This window comes from Dermacentor andersoni, chromosome 6, assembly GCF_023375885.2.
Source record: "Dermacentor andersoni chromosome 6, qqDerAnde1_hic_scaffold, whole genome shotgun sequence".
In the NCBI taxonomy this organism is placed as follows: Eukaryota; Metazoa; Arthropoda; class Arachnida; order Ixodida; family Ixodidae; genus Dermacentor; species Dermacentor andersoni.
In genome coordinates this window covers 169,089,914-169,109,730 of record NC_092819.1, presented here as the reverse complement: position 1 = coordinate 169,109,730, position 19,817 = coordinate 169,089,914, and the positions used below count along the sequence as shown (strand labels likewise).

General features: G+C 49.8%; 1 non-coding gene across 1 annotated transcript; it reads right to left on the bottom strand.

Moving 5' to 3' along the window:
• Nucleotides 1-11,773: 11,773 nt before the first annotated feature.
• On the bottom strand, nt 11,774-11,846 carry TRNAS-UGA (transfer RNA serine (anticodon UGA)). Its single transcript has one exon. It is a non-coding gene; the product is annotated as a tRNA-Ser (tRNA).
• Nucleotides 11,847-19,817: the final 7,971 nt, after the last annotated feature.

Here is a 19,817-nt window from a genome sequence, read left to right as displayed (position 1 = left end):
CGGCAAACGGCTTGTTTTGGTAGGGGAGGTTAACGCCTCGCACGCAGCCTGGGGCTACCCCAATATCACGAAGAAAGGGGCACGGGTTCACGACGCCGCACAGCAGCACGGTCTTACGTTATGGAATAACCTGCTCCAACCCACCCGAGTGGGCAACAGCGTGTCGAGGGACACGCTGTTCCTGATCTCACGTTCACTCGAGACGTGCGAAAGGCCACGTGGACCCGACTCCCGGACACGCTAGGGAGCGATCACCACATAATTCAAATCGAGGTTGAAGAATCTCACCGCGCGCCCAGGACAGGAAAGGCAGGACTCACTGACTGGAACGCGGATAGGAATGAGCTTGACGATTTGGACATCAAAGACATTGAAGCTTGGCTGAACGGTATCGTAGGGGCGGCTGACGGCCACACCAGGACGATTCAACTAGACGAGGACAATCCGGCGGTCGATAATCACCTACTGCACTTATGGGAGGCTCGGCGATCGCTCCTCAAACGATGGCAACCCCAAAAGCTCAACCGCTAGCTCCAGCGCCGAATTGCCCAATTAAACATGCAGGCACAGGAGTACGCTGAACAGCTAGTGAGTCAGAACTGGCGATCCTTCTGCGACCAACTTCAAGGGACCCTCAGCACAAAGAAGACTTGGCATATACTTCGAGCCCTGGTCGACGACACCCACACCAAAACCCAACAAATACATACAATTCACCGACTAATCCACAACTATGGTGGCACAAAGGATTAGTTACTCCAAGAACTTCAGACGAAACTACACGGCTCAGCTAACCCACAAACCGCTGCCACCAACCTTTCCACCCTCAGGGAGTACCAAGGAGCGCCGAACGAAGAGCTAGATCGGCCTTTCACAAAGGCAGAGTTATAGGCGGCCCTCTCTAGGCTAACACGCAATACGAACCCGGGCAAAGACAGAGTCACCAACAAGCACCTTCCACAGCTACCCCCTCGGGCGCTGACGGCTCTCCTTCGGTACTATAACGACTGCTGGATTAAGGGCGAGCTACCAACAGCCTGGAAACACTCGGAGGTAACCACGGTACCCAAGCCGAACAAACCCATATCTCCGCCCCATCCCACTTACATCCTGCGCCGGGAAACTGCTTGAACACATGGTCAACGAGCGGCTCACCACACATCACGAGGAAAACGATCGCTATCTGCACACCATGTTCGGCTTCCGCCAGATGCTCTCCACGCAGGACGTCCTCTTCCAGCTAAAGGAAGGTATTCTTGACCAGTTGAGCAAACACAGCAAGTCTTCTATTCTAGCTATAGACGTAAAGGGCGCCTTTGATAACGTGAGCCATGAAGACATTCTCCGTAACCTAGAAGGTATCGGCTGCGGGGCCAAAACATACGCCTACATGAGCGCTTTCCTCACCAACCGTACGGCGACGGTGGGGATTGCCAACCTCCGGAGCAAGACATTTCACCTACCTAACAGGGGTACGCCACAAGGTTCGGTAGTCTCGCCACTCCTCTTCAACGTGGCCCTCCTCAATCTTCCCTGCCTCCTAGACACCGTCCCAGGGGTATTTCATGCTCTATATGCAGATGATATCACACTGTGGACGAGAGGCGCGAGAATGGGTGAACAGGAGACCCGTCTTCAGGAGGCGGTCAACACCATCGGTCAACACCTGCGGCCTGCACTGTGCCCCGGATAAATCCGAGCTGTTAGTACTCGGGGCACGCATCCGGGGCCGGCCCCGAAGCCACGACGCACCGGTCCCAGAAGTCTTTCTTCAGGGAGTCCCGATACCGAAGGTCGACTCAATTCGAATTCTCGGAGTTCATATACACAAGGACGGGTCCGGCTCCGCCACACTCCCCAGGCTACACAACACCGTGGCACAGCTTACTCATCTGATACGACGAGTGGCCAATCACAGCAATGGCCTCAAAGAGCACGATACCTTGCAAATGGTACAAGCCCTGCTTTACAGCCGCATTACATACGGAACTCCTTACCTCAACCTGAAGACAGCCGAGAAACAAAAGCTAAACCTCCTAATACGAAAGGCCACGAAACTCGCCCTAGGACTGCCGACAACCGCCTCCACTGACCGATTGCTTCGCATGGGAGTTCACAACTCCTGGGAAGAACTCGCGGAAGCGCACCTCATCAACCAGATCGAGAAACTCAAGCTCACAACCACAGGCCTAGCAGTCCTCCGACGCACAGGATACGTAACTAACCTAGAACACGATGGCGAACGTAAGGAACAGATCACGTCGAAGCTCCATGAATGTCTACAAGTTCTTCAGATATCTCGAAACATGCATCCAGAACAATATCGGGGCAGACGGCTCGCCAGGGTAAACGCCATCAGACACAAGCACCGTAACGACCCGCAGGCGCGCTACGTGGACGCAGCCAAGTATCCGGGCCGAAATGCCTTCGCCATCAGCGTTAAAGACCCCAAGGTCGCGGCACACACCGCGGCCCGCGCAAGCATCAACCGGGCCTCCCCGCACGAAATTCTAGGCATGTAGCACCCACCCAAATCAGCGGAGGAAACGGAAACAATACCGCTACCTTATCAAGCACTACTGCAGTACTATCGGCTTGGACGCAGGGTATACCCTCCACCACCTCCAAAACTAACGAGAAAAGAAGGCACCGACAACAGGCAACTCCAGAGCAATACCTTTATCCATGGAACCTCACTTCATCATTTCCACCCGACGCTATACAGCTACACTTGTCCACACCGCAACGTGCCAGACAGCCTGGCGTACCTCCTACTGTTATGCAAGAAAACCCGAGAAACCATCACAGCGGCACAGCTAGCAGCCAGCAGACGCAGACCCAAACCTCCTCGCTGAAACGTGGGAGGCTGCGATCTCCAAGCCGAACCTGGTCGACCAGCGCGAACTCGTCGCCCGGGCCCGGAAGGCGATCGAAGCCAGAGGGTTCCTGGAATAAGGGACCCTCCCACCTCGACTGACAAGTCACTGCTTCAAATAAAGGTTTCATTCTCTCTCTTGCCATTTACCAGAAACAGTGTGGTGCAAGCTGAATTACGCCAACATTACTTATCTTATTGGAGCCGTCTACAGACCGCCTAGCACTCCGCCCGAGTTTCTAGAGGAATTAAATATGTTTTTGTGTGATCATGTAAATGGAAACACAAAACTAATAATGGCTGGAGACCTCAACTTACCGCATATTAACTGGGAAAGCTTTTCAACTGGTCATGTAGAAACCCGTAGCGCTGATAGGCTATTAGAGCTAATGTTTTCTCATGTTCTCGTCCAAATTGTAAAAAACTGCACAAGCATCACCCCTACGTCACAGTCATTGTTAGACTTGGTTTTCATATCAAGTAAAGTGGCCGATTATGCCTTATCAGTTGAGGACGGTATATCGGACCACAGAATGGTTGTGGTTGACGTGTTCTGTGACACCAGCATTTGAGCAAAGCGTCATGTTTATGCACATGTTAAAGACTACGGTCGTGCTGATGATACCACTATCATTGACTTTTTAGAAACATCGCTGGGCGAATTTTAGATCATATCAAGGCTTGAGTCGGTTGAACAGCTTTGGAAACATTTTAAGAAAATTGTGCAGTACTGTTTAGATAACTACGTACCTATTCGCACTAAAAAAACAAAACAAAGAAACCCATGGATAAGCCAAAAAAATAATTCAGATGAAGCGCAGAATAAGAAGATTGCGCAAAAATAAAAGGTTCCCGATGGAAATATTTCGTGCAAAAGAAAACTTGAAGGCGCAGTCTAAAAAACAATTTTCTAATAACACGCTCACTAACTTTCTGAAGAGCTCACAACGAAAGTTCTGGCTGTTTTTTAAGGGAACGAATGAAGGAATTGAACAGATTGTAGAAGGAACGGAAGTAATTACGGAAAAGCCTGATATCGCTGACAGATTCAATCGATATTTCCAGTCAGTGTTCTGTACGGACCAGGATGACAATAAAGAATATGAATCGGCTCCTACATTGCCCCTTCAAGCAGGTAATATTACTGTTAACCGAGAAGGCATATTTGATCAGCTGCTCCTTCTGGACACGAAAAAGTCATGTGGGCCTGACGGTATACCGAATGAATTTCTGCGACGATTAGCGGAGTAGTTGTCGTATTACCTAGTCATTATATTTCAGAAGACTTTAAAATGCCACTCACTACCTCAAGATTGGCGTGAGCAATTGGGGTCCCAATTTTCAAAGGCGGCAATAGAACAATGTTGAGCAATTATAGGCCTGTGTCTCTCACATCGATGTCTTGTAAAATATTTGAGCACATAGTGGCAAAATACATCAGACAATTTCTGGAACAAAATGACTTATTATGTCCGTTTCATCATGGATTCTGCAATGGCCTTTCAAGTGTAACGCAGTTGATCGAAACGATTCATGGTTTCTGTGTTGCTATATATGTCTGTGTATATGCATAGATTTTGCGAAGGCTTTTCACAAAGCTTCACACCGTAAACTGATTTTCAAGCTTCGCAATGTTGGTCTTAGTGCGGATGCTCTCGATTGGATAGGAGCGTATTTAAGTGATCGCCAACAAGCACTCAGAGTGGCAGATACTATGTCGGGAAATCGTGAGGTGTATTGGGGCGTGCCGCAGGGTTCCGTACTAGGGCCACTACTTTTTCTTCTATACATTGATGATATCTCAGCGGTTGTCCAATCACCTGTAAAAATTAAGCTGTTCGCAGATGATTGCCTAATTTATTGTCCGGTAGCATGCAGAGAAGATCAATTTAAAATCAACCAGTGCATTCAAAACTTAAGCTCGTGGTGTCAAAAATGGGGTATGTACATTAATTTAAACAAAACCACTTACACAAACATAACAGAAAGATAGGAAGTGATCTCGTTCACATATAATATTGCTGATAATATATTGGTTAAAGTATGTAGTTTCAAATATTTGGGTATATCCACAACAGATAAATTGAACTGGCGTCCTCATGTTGAAAATATTTGTCAATCAACATGCAGGAAGCTGTGCTAGCTGCAAAGGAAATTGCTCCAGGCGACGAAAAAAGTCAAGTTGGTTGCATACAAGACATATATCTGTCGGAGCCCAGAATAGGCTGATGCTGTGTGGAGCCCCCATCAAAAGGTTTTAAAACATAAGCTAGAAGGAATTCAAAGAATGTCAGTTCGCTTTATCTGCTCTAAATATCGACGACGTGACTCGGTAACTGAAATGTTAAATATATGTAACTTGGAGACACTGGAATCAAGAAGGCAGAAGCAGCGATTGAAATTGCTTTTTCAAGTACTACACGCAGATGTGAAAATAAACAAGGATGATTATCTAACGCTCTTTCACAAAAGGTTACGACGAACAACACGCAGTACATTCGTGCGACCAATACTAGCTCGCACAGACTTATTCCGCTTTTCTTTCTTTCCTCATGCTATTAAAATGTGGAAATAATTACCGAATGATGTGTTACAAAGAAATGCTACGAGTGATTTGGAGGTTGGTCTTGATAAGTATTTCGCTCAAACTGTATAGCTTATTATTTGTTCCTTGCATGTAGCTGTGTTTTTTTTTTCTACAAATGTTCTCCTGCAAATGATCTTCAATGTTTTTTGTATGTATAATTCAATTACTGACCCTCCCTGTAACGACCCTCAAGTGAAGGTTAACAGTATGGCTAAATAAATAAATAAATAAGGGACCCTCCCACCTCGACTGACAAGTCGCTGTTTCAAATAAAGGTTTCATACTCTCTCTTCCAACTAAAGCTAGAGTTTTGCGTGCAAATGAACTTATACTTTGCGACTTATTTTTCTTGCGTTGCCTAGCAACAAGCTAGCGGCACGCCAGACGCGCGTGCATACGTCATGCGCCAGACAAGCGGCGGGAGTGAGCGAGGCCGGCTGCGCATGTGAAACTCGCGTGCTCGGCGACCCGTCTCTTTTGGTTGTAGCCCGTTTTTTGGGCTCCCGGCGTTCTTGTGTTGCGTCTTCATTTCGACACGGCACCGTTGCACTACTGGACTACAGCACGGTGAGGCATCTTGTTTGACAGTCTGCGACGCACCTCAAGCACATTTAGGCTTAATGCACAAAACTGAACCTATATAGTGACGCAGTTATCGAAAAACAGCTCCGCCGTCCAAACCTAGCTAATTTCAGTTAATTACTCGTACTGGGAGATGCTTGCGACGCTTTCTATGAGCCCAAGCATAACTATAACTTATTTCGGTAGTTCTTGGGCACGCTCGCCGCACCTGCCTTTGTGACGAAAAGCACCTTGGCCGTGTGACGCAGTTTCGCGTGTGCTGAATCTACCGCGACAAGTTCTGGCGCTTTCTCGGACCCCAGATGTTATTGTAACTAATTTCGATACTTTTTGGGGTACTTTTCAAGCACAGTGGCCGCGCTCGGCGTAGTGGCGCAGTTAGCGAAAAGCAACTCGGTTGTGTGCCGCAGTTTGTTTCGCGAGTACCAAATCTTACTGAGAGAAGTTCGTTACGCATTTTTTGACCCCAAAAGTTATTGTAATTATTTTGGTAACTTTTTGGGATACTTTTCAGGCATGCTCGCCGCGCCTGGGGTTGTGAAGCTTTTAGCAAAAAAGCAAGCCGGCCACAGTGAGCTTTGCGTGTACTCACCCGCCGTGGTTGCTCAGTGGATATGTTGTTCGGCTGCTGAGCACGAGGTCGCGGGATCGAATCTCGGCCACGGCGGCTGCATTTCGATGGGGGCGAAAACACCCGTGCGCTTAGATTTAGGTGCACGTTAAAGAACCCCAGGTGGTAGAAATCTCCGGAGTCCTACACTACGGCGCGCCTCATAATCAGAAAGTGGTTTTGGCACGTAAAGCCCCATAATTTTAGTTTTGCGTGTACTGAATTTTGTAGGGACAAGGTTGTGACGCTTTTTATGGCCCTGCAACAACATATACCTTATTTCGGTGCTCATGCTTGACGAAAACGCGACGAGCGATTGCCGAGAGTGATAACACGGGAGTGTTTTTTGTGCCTGCAGGAAGCGTAAAAGATAACGCGGAGGAGCTCAAGAACTTGACATTTATGTATTCTGAGCGACTGAAAACAGGCTTTGCACCCACAAGTCTGTCTTGAATGGGACTAGAAGGCATTCCGCGAGCGTGTAACATGGTCTGGCTGAGCCTGTCTTGTAGCCACCTCTGTGTACTTGGCGTACCATCGCGTCGACTGAGGCCAAGTTGTTTTGGAAACGCACCGTCACCCGTGTATTTGTGCTCTTAAAGTGCAGGAAATAATGCCCCGGAAGGGAGTGATGCTTGAAAATCGGATGTTTTCTTCAGATTTTATGGCATTGTTTGGGAGGAGTCTTTGCTACGAAATGTACGTAAAAGTGAATTTATCTGTAATGCCGCTAACTCACCACTTACGCACGTTTCGCCTCTACGCGCAATACTGCTGTTAGGTCATTATGCCAACATTTTACATGCTTGCAATTTATTTTTTTCAGCTGATGGCATCCGTTCAAGCTTCGTACGGCAACGGCTGCTGCTTAACTGGTGCCAGAACTTTGAATGAATGCAGAAGAAGCCCGCAACGAGCATTTATTAGAGGAAAACAAACATTTCATCATTTCAGAAGACGTCATGCGCTTTCTTTATGAAATTGCACCTGAAAGATTCGGCTGAGTCTTGTAAAGGTCGTTCGTAATCATTTTTACTAAATAATAAAACAATTACACGCCAAGGCCACGCGTGGTTCAGCAGAAGCAAAAAATAAATAAATGCCGTGCCGATCAGCGGAACCGGCGCGGCGTGTACAATCTGGTCAAAACGCGCGCGCCCGAAACCGGAAGGTGTTAATACCACCCGCTTGGTGCGCTACAGTCAATTCGGCTGCTGGGCTCTATCGGAGTGTCCGCTCTCGTTGAAATTTCTTTCTCTATGGTCAGGCTACTTAAATCAGCGGAAAGCGAAGATCCTTCCCAGGCAGCGGCGAGTGCGTTGCCCAAGCTAAGACACTGCATTCCAACAGGCGGTCAACTTGATGCATCCCTCGCGATACACCGGACCCTGCTATCACCTTCATCAGTGCCGACGATTTTGCTGACTTTGGAGACAAGGGGCCAACTTGTCTGAAAACCAGGATTCACCGGTGGGCTACTTAAGTCAGCGGACAGCGGCGACCCTTTGCAATCAGCGGCGAGTGCGTTGCCCGAGCTAACACGTTTTATTCCAACAGGTAGCGTGCCACTTGGCTGACATCTCTCGGCTTTAAATTCGCCGCTCACTGCTCACTGTGCACGCCTTACCTTGCATGCCTTGTACGCCTTACCTGCATGAGCATGACAGTGTATTAGTTGCCACAAGGCCCTGCGCGATGATGAAAGATTCATAACCTGCGCGAGTTGTAAATTTTTTTAGCATTTGGGTCAAAACTGCTCTGAAATTTCGTCCAACACATTTAACACAATGGGCACAGCAAAAAGAGATGTGTGGGTATGCAAGACATGCAGAATGGCAAAAGAACGCACAGATGGTTCCATCTCCCAGTCTGATGCTGCCGAGGTCGATGAAAGTACGGGCGTGGAATCGGCATTGCTTTCGGAACTACAAGATATCGGGAAAAATTCTACAGTGCCTACCGGAGCTTCATACCAAGGTTGATTTTTTTCTCCTTTTGAGAACACAGGTGTTCACGTTAACCAGAACAGTCCAATAATTGGAGAGCTCGGTGAATTATATGTCACAACAGTGTGATTCTATCGAAGAACTAAATATAGCCGAGGAACAAGCGTTTTATCGAGATGTAGAAGTATCCACCTTCAGCGCAGTTATCCTGACGACAGCCGAACCGCTAGAAGGGATACAAGTGAATCACAGTGAACATACAGCCGCAACATGAACATGGAAATATATTGTCTCAAGGAAGAAATGGACGACAACCTCAAGTAAGTGTTATGTAATATCACAGGAAAGCTAGAAGTTCAAAGTTTTCCCCTGTCAGAAGCTTACACAATCCATCGACTACCGGGCAGAAACGACGCTATTCCTAGGATTCTTGTACGCTTCCCTTCTATTGCATAGAGAGAAAAGTTGTTTCAAGCCCGCAGGAAGGTTCAAAATCTTTGCGCACCTGGTAAGCGCCAAACGATATTTTTCAACAACTTGACCAGATTCATCATCATCATCATCTCGCCAGCGTCCTTGGCGGCAGTTTCCACTGGTAGCGCTGCCTTCACGACGTCGTCCAGCGAGAGGTCGGCAAGCCCCAGGACTCGCTTCTGCATGGCGGTGTTGTTGATGCCGCAGAAGAAACGGTCCCGGAGCAGCGAGTCACAATGAGTATTTTCCATGAACGAGTCACAATGTGGATGGTTGTTACAATTATATGCAAGAAATGCAGCCACACAATCAGCTTACTAAAAAAAATCGACAGAACAAGTAAGCCGAATGATAACGAGGGTATCTCAAAGAAGAAGCGGAATGAGAGAAGAAGACACAATCAAGCTGGTCAGAAGCCTAGTGGTCAGCAGAGTCACGTACTCGCTCCCGTACCACAACATGACCAAGCACGAAAAAGAACAGACGGAAACGCTACTAAGGAAAGCGTATAAGACGGCGCTACATCTGCCTAGAAACACGCCCAACGATAAACTGTTACAGATGGGCCTAAGCAACACTATCGAAGAACTCGCGGAAGCGCAGCTCATTGCACAGATCGCCCGGCTCCAGCAGACTGCCACCGGCCGCAAGCTCCTAAAAAGAATAGGGCATAACACAGACGGAATAGAGGATCGGGCTGCTAGCATCCCAGACAGCGTTCGCCAGACACTGGAGGTTAGCCCCCTACCGAGAAACATGGACCCGAATCTCCACGCCGCCAGAAGGCAGGCACGAGCAGATTTCGTGGAACGAAACCTAGCCGCACTAGACAACACAGTATACACAGACGCGGCCGTATACCCATGGGACCGCAACACTAGAATGTTTAGAGTCGCGGCAGCAGTGGTAAACCACACGGGAGAACCAATTAGCTGCGCGACCCTGAGAAACTGCACGGTAACGGAGGGGGAGGAAGTCGCCGTAGCTCTAGCGGCGGTTGATGCTAACCGCAGGAACAAATCTCTGATAATTCTAACGGACTCCAAAGCAACATGCAAGAACTACACACAAGGCAGAGTTAGTAAGGAAGCACTGAGAATCCTCCTCAAAACAGAGCCTCCTAACAAAAAGATAAAACATAGGATCTTCAGGGATACCGGCACACACCGGGATACAGGGATACCGGTTCTGGTCACCGAGATCCGGCCGCACTCCAGGCCTGTTTAATCAATTTAATCAACATGCGGATTTTTTTTATCTGGCGGAAAATTGCACGGCACCGGGATTCAAGCCCCGGTCCTCTTGCATGCGAGGCGGATGCTCTACCTCTACGCCACCGCTGTACCTTTGAATTGCAGATTGAATCGAGACTTATTCTGGCGTGCAAGCACTAGGGCGAAACAGAAAGAGTACAGGTTTGCTTGGATTAAGCGTGGCAAGATCTATGTGAAAGAGACCGAAAACTCTAACCTTCTTCTAATAACCAAACCGGCAGACTTGGATGAAATTGTGTAACTACTCTGCCAACACCTGCAGCCAGATCCCAAACTTTAAGTCTTTTAAGGAAACATTTGGTCACAGCTGATGCAATCAATTTATTGGCGTAAACAGCAATATCAGAAGCCTTCGAAAATACTGGGAAGAATTTAAGCTAGTTGCCACATCTGGAATTGGATTTGTTGACGTATTCGTCCTGACAGAAATCAATGTTTCCGATACTTGCATGCATGTGTTTTGGTACCAGGCTATCAATGCCGGTTTGTGAAGCGGCTGCACAAACGAGGGGGCGGTATCGCTATCTTTAGTAGAGATACGTTTCACGTTGCATCCATTGACGTGAACTTCGTTCATGCGGAATGCGCAGCGCTGACGGTATCTTGCGATACTCGACGTTTAGGGTTGCTAGCTCCGAATATGTAGAATAGAAAAGAATTTATTGACAGGAAAGACTGAGAGGTCGACCTGAGCTAGTGCACTCTAGTCTGCTACTCTGCACTTGGGAAGAGAGAAGGGGAGTGAAAGTACTGAGATGGGTGGTTATGATAAGAGAAGTGGCAAGTGCGTCTTTATATGAGACAGTTGCCTTGCTAGAGCTGCTCGTCGAGCTTGGTGTCTTGCAGAAATTTAAACAACACTTTAGTTGCACGCATTGAAGTTACAGTGTCAGGCCATTGGCCGAGGATAGCTTCCTCCGACAGACAGTGCCTGGCAACATTGGCTAGGTAACTTTCCAACGTCCTTTGCTCCAGCATATACGCTGGGCAATCGCACAGCATGTGTTCCAGTGTTTCAGGCAGTATTCACAATCAGGGCTGTTCGACTGGCCGATGAGGTGCGCGTAGCGACGAGTGAAAGCAACGCCCAGCCGAATCCTGTGTAGCAATGACGTTTTGCTCCGCGTAACCTTCGGAGCAAACAGAATTTACCGTCTAGGTCGATCATATATAGGCGTTGTGGATGTTGTCATTGTGGGCTCTGTATGCTTTTGTAAGGTCCTGTATGAGTGCCTTGATCATAGAGTTGGTGTGGTGGAATCGGCGATGGGTAAAGTCAAAACAAAATACAAAATACTGATGGTCATATCATGAGAAGCCAACAAACACTGACACCAAGGACAACATAGGGGAAGTTGCTTGTGCTTAATAAATGGAATGAAGAAACGATAAGTTAATGAAAATTAAAGTGCATGAAAAACAAATTGCCGCAGGTGGTAACCGAACCCACAACCTTCGCATTTCACGTGCGATGCTATACCAATTGAGCTACCGCGGCACTGTTTTCCCATCCACATTCTTGGGTATTTATTTGCACTAGTAGAACCCTGGGAGTGTTAGCCAGCGCCACCACTCACAGACCTTGGCGGCGGGCGTGGAACGTCCTTGTTGCCGCAGGCGTCACGAGAACGTGATCTTTTTGGGTGAAGGCAACTGGTCAATAAACCCACATATGCTACCTAAAGGCATCAATGTTGCCGGATTCGAGACCCTCGTTATGTAATAAACGAGAAGAAAGGGGGTTAATCGACGGACCCGATTTTTATTAGTCATATCATGGGAAGCCAACAAACACTGACACCAAGGACAACATAGGGGAAATTGCTTGTGCTTAATAAATGGAATGAAGAAACGATAAGTTAATGGAAATTAAAGTGGATGAAAAAACAAATTGCCGCAGGTGGGAATCGAACCCACTACGTTCGCGCTTCGCGTGCGATGGTGTACCAATTGAGCTACTGTGGCGCTGTTTTCCCATCCACTTTCTTGCGTATTTTTTGTACTACTACTTATTATTATTATTATTATTATTATTATTATTATTATTATTATTATTATTATTATTATTATTATTATTATTATAGTATAGGGGTGAAAGTGATGACGACTGCGAGGAGATTCCGCCATGTGAAAGCTCCCGTGCGCCGGCGCCTAGAGCACCAGCTGAACCAACAGCGCAAGCCTCCGAGGCGTCATCTCTAGAAACAGCCGTAGGATCAATGCTACCAGCACGTGACGGCGATCTTTCGCCTGGCATCCAACCGACGCATGCTACTAGGAGGTCAACTCGTGTCGTCCGGCCTCCCAAGAAGCTTCATTATGATGAACATTCATCGAGGCGCACGGCGCCACCCTCAAAAGAGCGGAAGCAAGGAAAAGAACAATTTCACTGTCGTAAGTGCAACCACTGGCAACAACCGAAGCAATGTCCAGCGTTTGGAAAGAGGTGTCATTTGTGCCACAAGCTGAACCACTTTGCAAGTAGTTGCGCGTCAGCGGTAGTCAGCGAAGTAAAAGAAAATGGCTGTGGCTTAGCTAAGGTTAAGCCCAGGATGCGAAGCATACTAGCCTTTATTTTAGTTGTTGAACCACTGTTTAGCCTGGTGAACTGCTGTTGATTGGCTATATTTGGTTCGGCTAGACGTAGAAACAACTCATGCGCTACTCTGCTTCGCCTTCAAGAGTGGAACGCGACAGCGTTCCCGTCGACCCGCCAAGGGGTGTAAGACAATGGGCTACGGCGCAGCGACTACGCGCCCCGCATTAGACGCGGTGAGCGTCGAGCAACGCAGCGTTCGGCGCGGCAACGAAATGTGCGCCTGATCAAGCGACGCACGCCTGAGCCTTAGAAACAGCTCGTTTCTAAGGCAACACCGCATTCACTAGAGGCGCCTTTGTACCGCTTTGAAGCATCGTACTCGTGGCTCAGTGAAAATAAAGAAAAAAAAAATACTCGTGGCTCAGTGGTAGCGTCTCCGTCTCACACTCCGGAGACCCTGGTTCGATTCCCACCCAGCCCATCTTGCAAGAGTTGAGCCCGGCTTGCAGCTGTTGTGACGTCAGTGCCCCAGCGGGAGGAGCGGGAGTTAGGCCGCAGTACCATCTGTGCGACCGCAGGTGAGCGCATGAGCTGAGACCCGGCTATGTAGCTACGCGGCCGCAAGCAAGCGTACGAGTTGAGCCTCCGCTTTTGCAGCTGTTATGACATCATATGGTAGCTACGCGGCCGCGCGCGGCGCAGCAAGGAAGAGCGTGGTTCTGCGGCTAGTATGCTTCGCATAAAAACAGCAAGACGAGGACCTCGACATTCTCGAGATCACGACATCTAGTCACGAAAGGGATTGGACGGTTAAAGCCCAAGTTCGCAATCGCGAGATAAGCTTTAAAGTGGACACGGGGTCACAGGCGAGCTTGTTTCCCATGTCAATTTACCGCCAACTGAGGGGAGCTGAAGAGTTGAAGCCAACGAATTCGGTGCTGAGGGCGTATAACGGCGGTACCATAGCGTGCTATGGAACGTTTACGCAAGAAGTAAGGCTTCGTAATACTTCTGCTACGGTCACATTTTTGTTCTGAAAAATGGCCGTCAGGCCATACTCGGGCTAGAAGCTAGTGAGGCTTTGGGGCTGGTCCAGCCTAAGGTAGGCACCGTAGACAAGATTTCCAACGACGGACTTCTCAAGAAATTCAGGCATGTCTTCGAGGGCCTAGGTTGTTTGCAGCAGGCATACAGCATGGTCCTGCAACCTGAAGCGGTGCCAGTCGTGCAACCAGCTCGACGAATTCCTTTGGCACTGGAAGAGCCTCTAAAGAAGGAACTTGAAAGAATGGAGCGTGCTGGCATAATTGTTAAAGTGAATGAGCCTACCGACTGGGCCAGTCCTTCAGTTCTGGCAAAAAAGAAAGATGGCACGCTACGGGTGTGCATGGACCCCAGAGCTGTTAACAAGTACATAAAGCGGCAGCATTTCCCGCTTCGTAGGCGCGAAGATTTGGAAGCCCGTTTAACCAATGCCGCGTACTTCAGCTGTCTTGACGCGAACTTCCGCTATCATCAGATACCGCTTGACGAGCGCACATCTAGGACCTGCACTTTCTCTTCACCGCTTGGGAGATACCTTTTTTCTGCGTCTGCCCTTCGGCATTTCGTCCGCACCGGAGGTATTTCAACAAACCATAAGTCAAGTATTCGAGGGTCTACCTGGTGTGCTGGTATACATTGACGACATCTTAGTTTGGGGTTACAGTAAAAAAGAACACGATGAACGATTGACGGAAGTGCTTAAGGCTGCCGATAAAGCAGGATTGACTTTCAAAGCGCAGAAGTGCAAGTTCGGTGTGAAATCAGTCAAATTCCTTGGTGACGTCATAAACCGAACGGGCATATCGCCTGACCCAAAGCTTATCGAAAGCTTGGCGAACATGCCGACACCAACGTCCAAGACTGACGTCCAGCGGATGCTGGGAGTGCTGAACTATTTCAGCAAATTTGTGCCATGGTTCTCCGAGTGAACGATGCTTTTACGAGAGCTTATCAAGTCCCGCGCAGAGTTCCAATGGACAGTGAACCACGCGCAAGAGTGGCAAATCTTAACACAAGTTTTTACTACCGCCCCCCTCTGCTTTCAAACTTCCATCCGCAACGAGAAACTAAGATCACGTGCGATGCATCAAAGGAAGGTGTCGGTGCAGCATTATTGCAAGGCTACAATTCTGAATGGCGACCAGTAGCGTATGCATCTCGGGTATTAACCCGAGCCGAGCAAAGCTATGCACGAATTGAAAAGGAGGCACTCGGAATTTGTTTTGGCTGTGAAAGGTTTCACGAGTTTGTGTGCGGAAGAAAAGCGCTTATCGAAACAGACCATAAGCCGCTTACAGCAATCGCGCAAAAGGACATCGCCGACATGCCACCGCGAGCGGAAAGATTCTTTTTGCGGCTACTAAAATACAACTTTGTCTTGCAGTACATTCCCGGGAAACAGCTGGTTCTCGCTGGCATGTTGTCACCCTCAACGGCTGACCAGGGCAATGATCAAGTTGGCACTACTTCTGGTACCACAGACGACGTGGAGATCCATGCGGTGCAGTCCTTGGGCTACATGGTCACTTCCGAAACGCAGCCCCCCGCAGCGGCGTCTGCGTCAGCAGGCGTTTGGTGTGTTACGACACCACGTACCCGAGCACACGAGGGTTGGACCCTCCCGCGCGTAGCCGGGCGCGGCTTAGCCGCTTCCGGGGAAAAGGGGATCCTGGGAGTTGAGCCGATGCCGGGTATTTGGACCTTTACGGCCCCTCGGCGGCGGCAACACACCCCTTTGGCCTCGGCTTCACGTAGACGCCCCCCCCCTGACTGACCCACCCGGGGGAAATCGGTAGTTGCCTTTTCCTGTCCTCCTCTCCATTCTGCGTCTTTTTCTCTTCCTTTCAATCTTTCCTGTCTTCTCGTCTCTTCTATTTACTTCCGACTTTCCTGGCAGCGAGGGTTAACCTTGTGTGGGTAGCCATCCTTGGGTACTCCAGATTGGGTTATAGTGGCACCGTACAACTGGCGAGGGCTGGTCTTACTCGTAAGACCTGCCCCGTCCCCATGTTGGGCTCGGTGGTGGGCGGTTGGCGCTGCTGCCGAACTCATGACCTCTATATGGCTTCTACTAAACCACTTTCCCTTGATCGCCCTCGAAAAAGAGGGCGCACCGATGCAACCTTTCAATTCTTTTTGAAAAACAATGAAGAAAATTTCCCTAAGTACCATATAATTCATAGTGAAAGCAACACGAGCCTACGTAACTTCTCCCCCTTCTTGGTGGCGCAATGCCTTGGCTACACGATAGGACCTGGCTACAAATCCACGAAGATGTCCAATGGATATCTGCTCCTTGAATTGAAAGATAAAACCCAGTATGAGAAAATGAATGACTTGAAATGCATAGGCGATGTAGCGGTCACTGTGTCTGCACATCGAACCATGAAGACGAGCCGTGGAGTAATTTCTGACGACGACTTCATGGACCTTAGTTATGAAGAGTTGCTTGAAGGTTTTCAGGACCAAAATGTCATCAAGGTAGAACGAATTCTAATCCGCAGGAATAATGAACAACTTCGAACAAACCACATTGTACTAACATATGGTACCAGTGTGTTGCCTAGTACAGTGGATGCAGGCTATATCAAAGTACGTGTTAGGCCGTACATTCCAAATCCTCGACGGTGCTTTAAGTGCCAGAGGTATGGGCATGGATCCCAGAAATGCCGAGGAAGGCAGACTTGCGCGAAATGCAGCTCGAATGAACTTTCATCAGACACTTGCGACTCATCTCCATATTGTGTGAATTGTGAAGGAAGCCATCCAGCCTACTCCAGGACATGCTCTAACTGGAAGAAAGAAAAAGAAATCGTTGCACTAAAGGTCAAAGAAAGTATTACATTTCACGAAGCAAGGAAACGTCTTTCCTACTTAGATCACACAAGCTTTTCCGAGGTGGCGCGATGGGGGGCAGTGTCACAAATCCCTTGGGAGTCTACCGCAGTCACTTATAGTGGTCCGGTAATCACTCCGCCTGCCCCCCTGGTGGCAGCAGCAAGTGCTGCTCCATCATCATCGAAGGTGGGCCTGCAGACTTCCGTCCCGCAGGTCCCAAAGCTAATCCGAACTCCACGGCCTGGGACGCGAGTTTCAGCGCCTAGTTCACGATCCTCCAGCGCCTGCGAGAAGGTTATGGAGGTCGATCAGAAATCCCCGGCGTCATCGACGCCGAAAGATCAGCGCTCTCAAGAGCGCGCTAGAAGAGATAAAATACCTCTAACTGCTCAAAGAAAGGGACCGGTAACCTAAACGGTTACCGTCCTTGTATACATATTGACACGTGTACTTATATTTATCGGGCGACCACGTTTCGCCGTCTAACAAATCTTATCGCACAGCGCGGGACGCGCTTGCATGTATCCGAAGTTTCTGGAAAGTTATCGATGCTTCTATCCGCAGTCTGTTGTCGCGGAACCTTGTGTTATCTGATTTATTTGCCTGACGCGAATGGTGTAGAACTTTGTGGAAGGCACGCGGGTCCCAACGATTAGTCTGGAACATTCGACGATTCTGTATAAAAGCCGACGCGCTTGACCCGCTGATCAGATTTCCGACGATCGCCGACTGTGTTCGCCGCTTTCGTTGTGCTATAAGTGTAGCCTGCTTTGTGGGCACAGGTTCGCCCAATAAAATCTAGTTTTGACTTTCACAGTATCGCCACTGTGTTCTTAACGTCACCACCACGTGACATCTGGTGGAGGTGCTTTTCGTTCATGTACCGGACGCCCCCGACAAGCCGTGATCCAAGCCCGGACCGCAAAGAGAACACCAACGAAGTCCCGGAGCATCGAGGAAGCCGCCGTCTTCAACAGCTGCCCCCGGAGCACGGACTTCTGCCTGAGAAGACCAAGAAGATTGTGGACAAGGCAACCCCAATGGCAGCCCCAGCGTCCCCCATCGTGCTGCAGCAGCCCAGGGAACCTCCGACGTTCCGCGGATCAACATTTGAGGACCCGGAAACCTGGCTCGAGACGTATGAGAGGGTCGCTAGGTTTAACAGTTGGGACAGCGACGACAAGCTGCGGCATGTCTATTTCGCACTGGAAGACGCCGCCAGGACCTGGTTCGAGAATCGAGAAGCCACCTTAACGACGTGGGACCTGTTCCGAAGCGGCTTCTTGCAAACGTTTACAAGCGTCGTGCGAAAAGAGCGAGCCCAAGCACTACTAGAAACCAGAGTGCAGCTGCCAAACGAGACGATCGCGATCTTCACGGAAGAGATGGCCCGTCTTTTCCGGCACGCCGACCCGGAAATGTCAGAAGAGAAAAAAGTCCGCTTCCTGATGCGGGGCGTCAAGCAAGAACTTTTCGCAGGACTTATTCGTAACCCGCCGAAGACCGTAGCTGAGTTTTCGGCAGAGGCATCGACGATCGAGAAAACCCTGGAGATGCGCACCCGGCAATATAACCGCCAGGGGCTCACGCCGCAGTACGCCATCCAAGGACTGGATTCCGGCGACCTTCAGGAGACCATCAGGGCCATTGTGCGCGAAGAACTGCGCAAGGTCCTGCCTTCGTCGCAGCCCCAAGTGGCTTCGATCGCCGACATCGTCAAAGAAGAGGTGCACCGATCGCTTGGAGTTCCCGAGCTGCAACCACAATTACCGCAGCCCCATCCAGAAGCGATGACATACGCCGCCGTCGCACGCCGTCAAGGTCCCCCTCCGCGACCACGCCAGGGCCCTGCAACGACGCAATTCCGTCGTCCGCCGCCGCCAGCACGCCCACCCGTCGCCCAGCGTACCTACGCGAGGAAGACGGACATTTGGCGAGCCCCCGACCACCGCCCGCTCTGCTATCACTGCGGAGAAGCCGGCCATGTGTACCGCCGATGCCCATACCGCGACCTGGGATTGCGAGGGTTCGCCGTCGACGCACCGCGCCCTCGGGAAGGTCAACGCCCTCGTGACATCGCCGACTACCTCGCCGCTACTCAGTGGAGCCCTCGACGACCGTCCCGTTCGCCGTCACCAGGCCGCTACCTGTCGCCACAGCGCCGACCATACACTGGCCCAGCCCGGGGTCGGTCCGTCAGCCCATATCCGGAAAACTAAAAGCAGCAACCGATGGAGGTGCGGTTGCTGTTCGTCGAACTGACGAAGATCCTCCGCCGCCGACGAAGACGCCGAAAAGACTACCTCGACGACATAACAACGACGTCACACCGCCGTCCCGACGAAGTCTGGCAGGAAAGAACACGCCGACGAAAGACCACTTGACGACGCCACGTACCAACCACAGGTCAACTCGACGCAGCCGTGATCCGACGCTGAGGCCTAACTGTAACGCAAGACAAAGAACCACCGACCTCGACGTGCTTCTCGACGGCCACGCAGTTACCGCCTTAGTAGACACAGGAGCCGATTACTCCGTCATGAGTGGACCCATCGCAGCCCAATTGAAGAAAGTTAAGACTGCATGGGAAGGCCCGTTAATTCGGACCGCTGGAGGACACCTCATCACGCCGAGTGGAATCTGCACGGCAAGAATTACCATTCATGACCGGACTTACCCTGCCACCTTCGTTATCCTGCAACAGTGTTCACGAGACGTCATTCTCGGCATGGACTTCCTGAACCAACACGGCGCAATCATCGACCTGAAGTCGAAGTCAATAACGCTGTCGGAAGATCAAGCGATACCGCCGGAGAGCCCTCGTAGTCACCACGCCTTGAGTGTGCTCGAAGATCAAGTGAGCATCCCGCCTCGCTCCAGCATTGTTATTTCGGTCCCCACCGAAACACCCACTGACGTAGAAGGCGTCATCGAAGGCGACCAACGTTTGCTGCTCGACCGTGAAATTTGCGTCGCAAGAGGGATCGCTCGACTGCACGGAGGAAACACGAAAGTGTTGCTGACAAACTTCAGCGAGGAGTTCAAGCA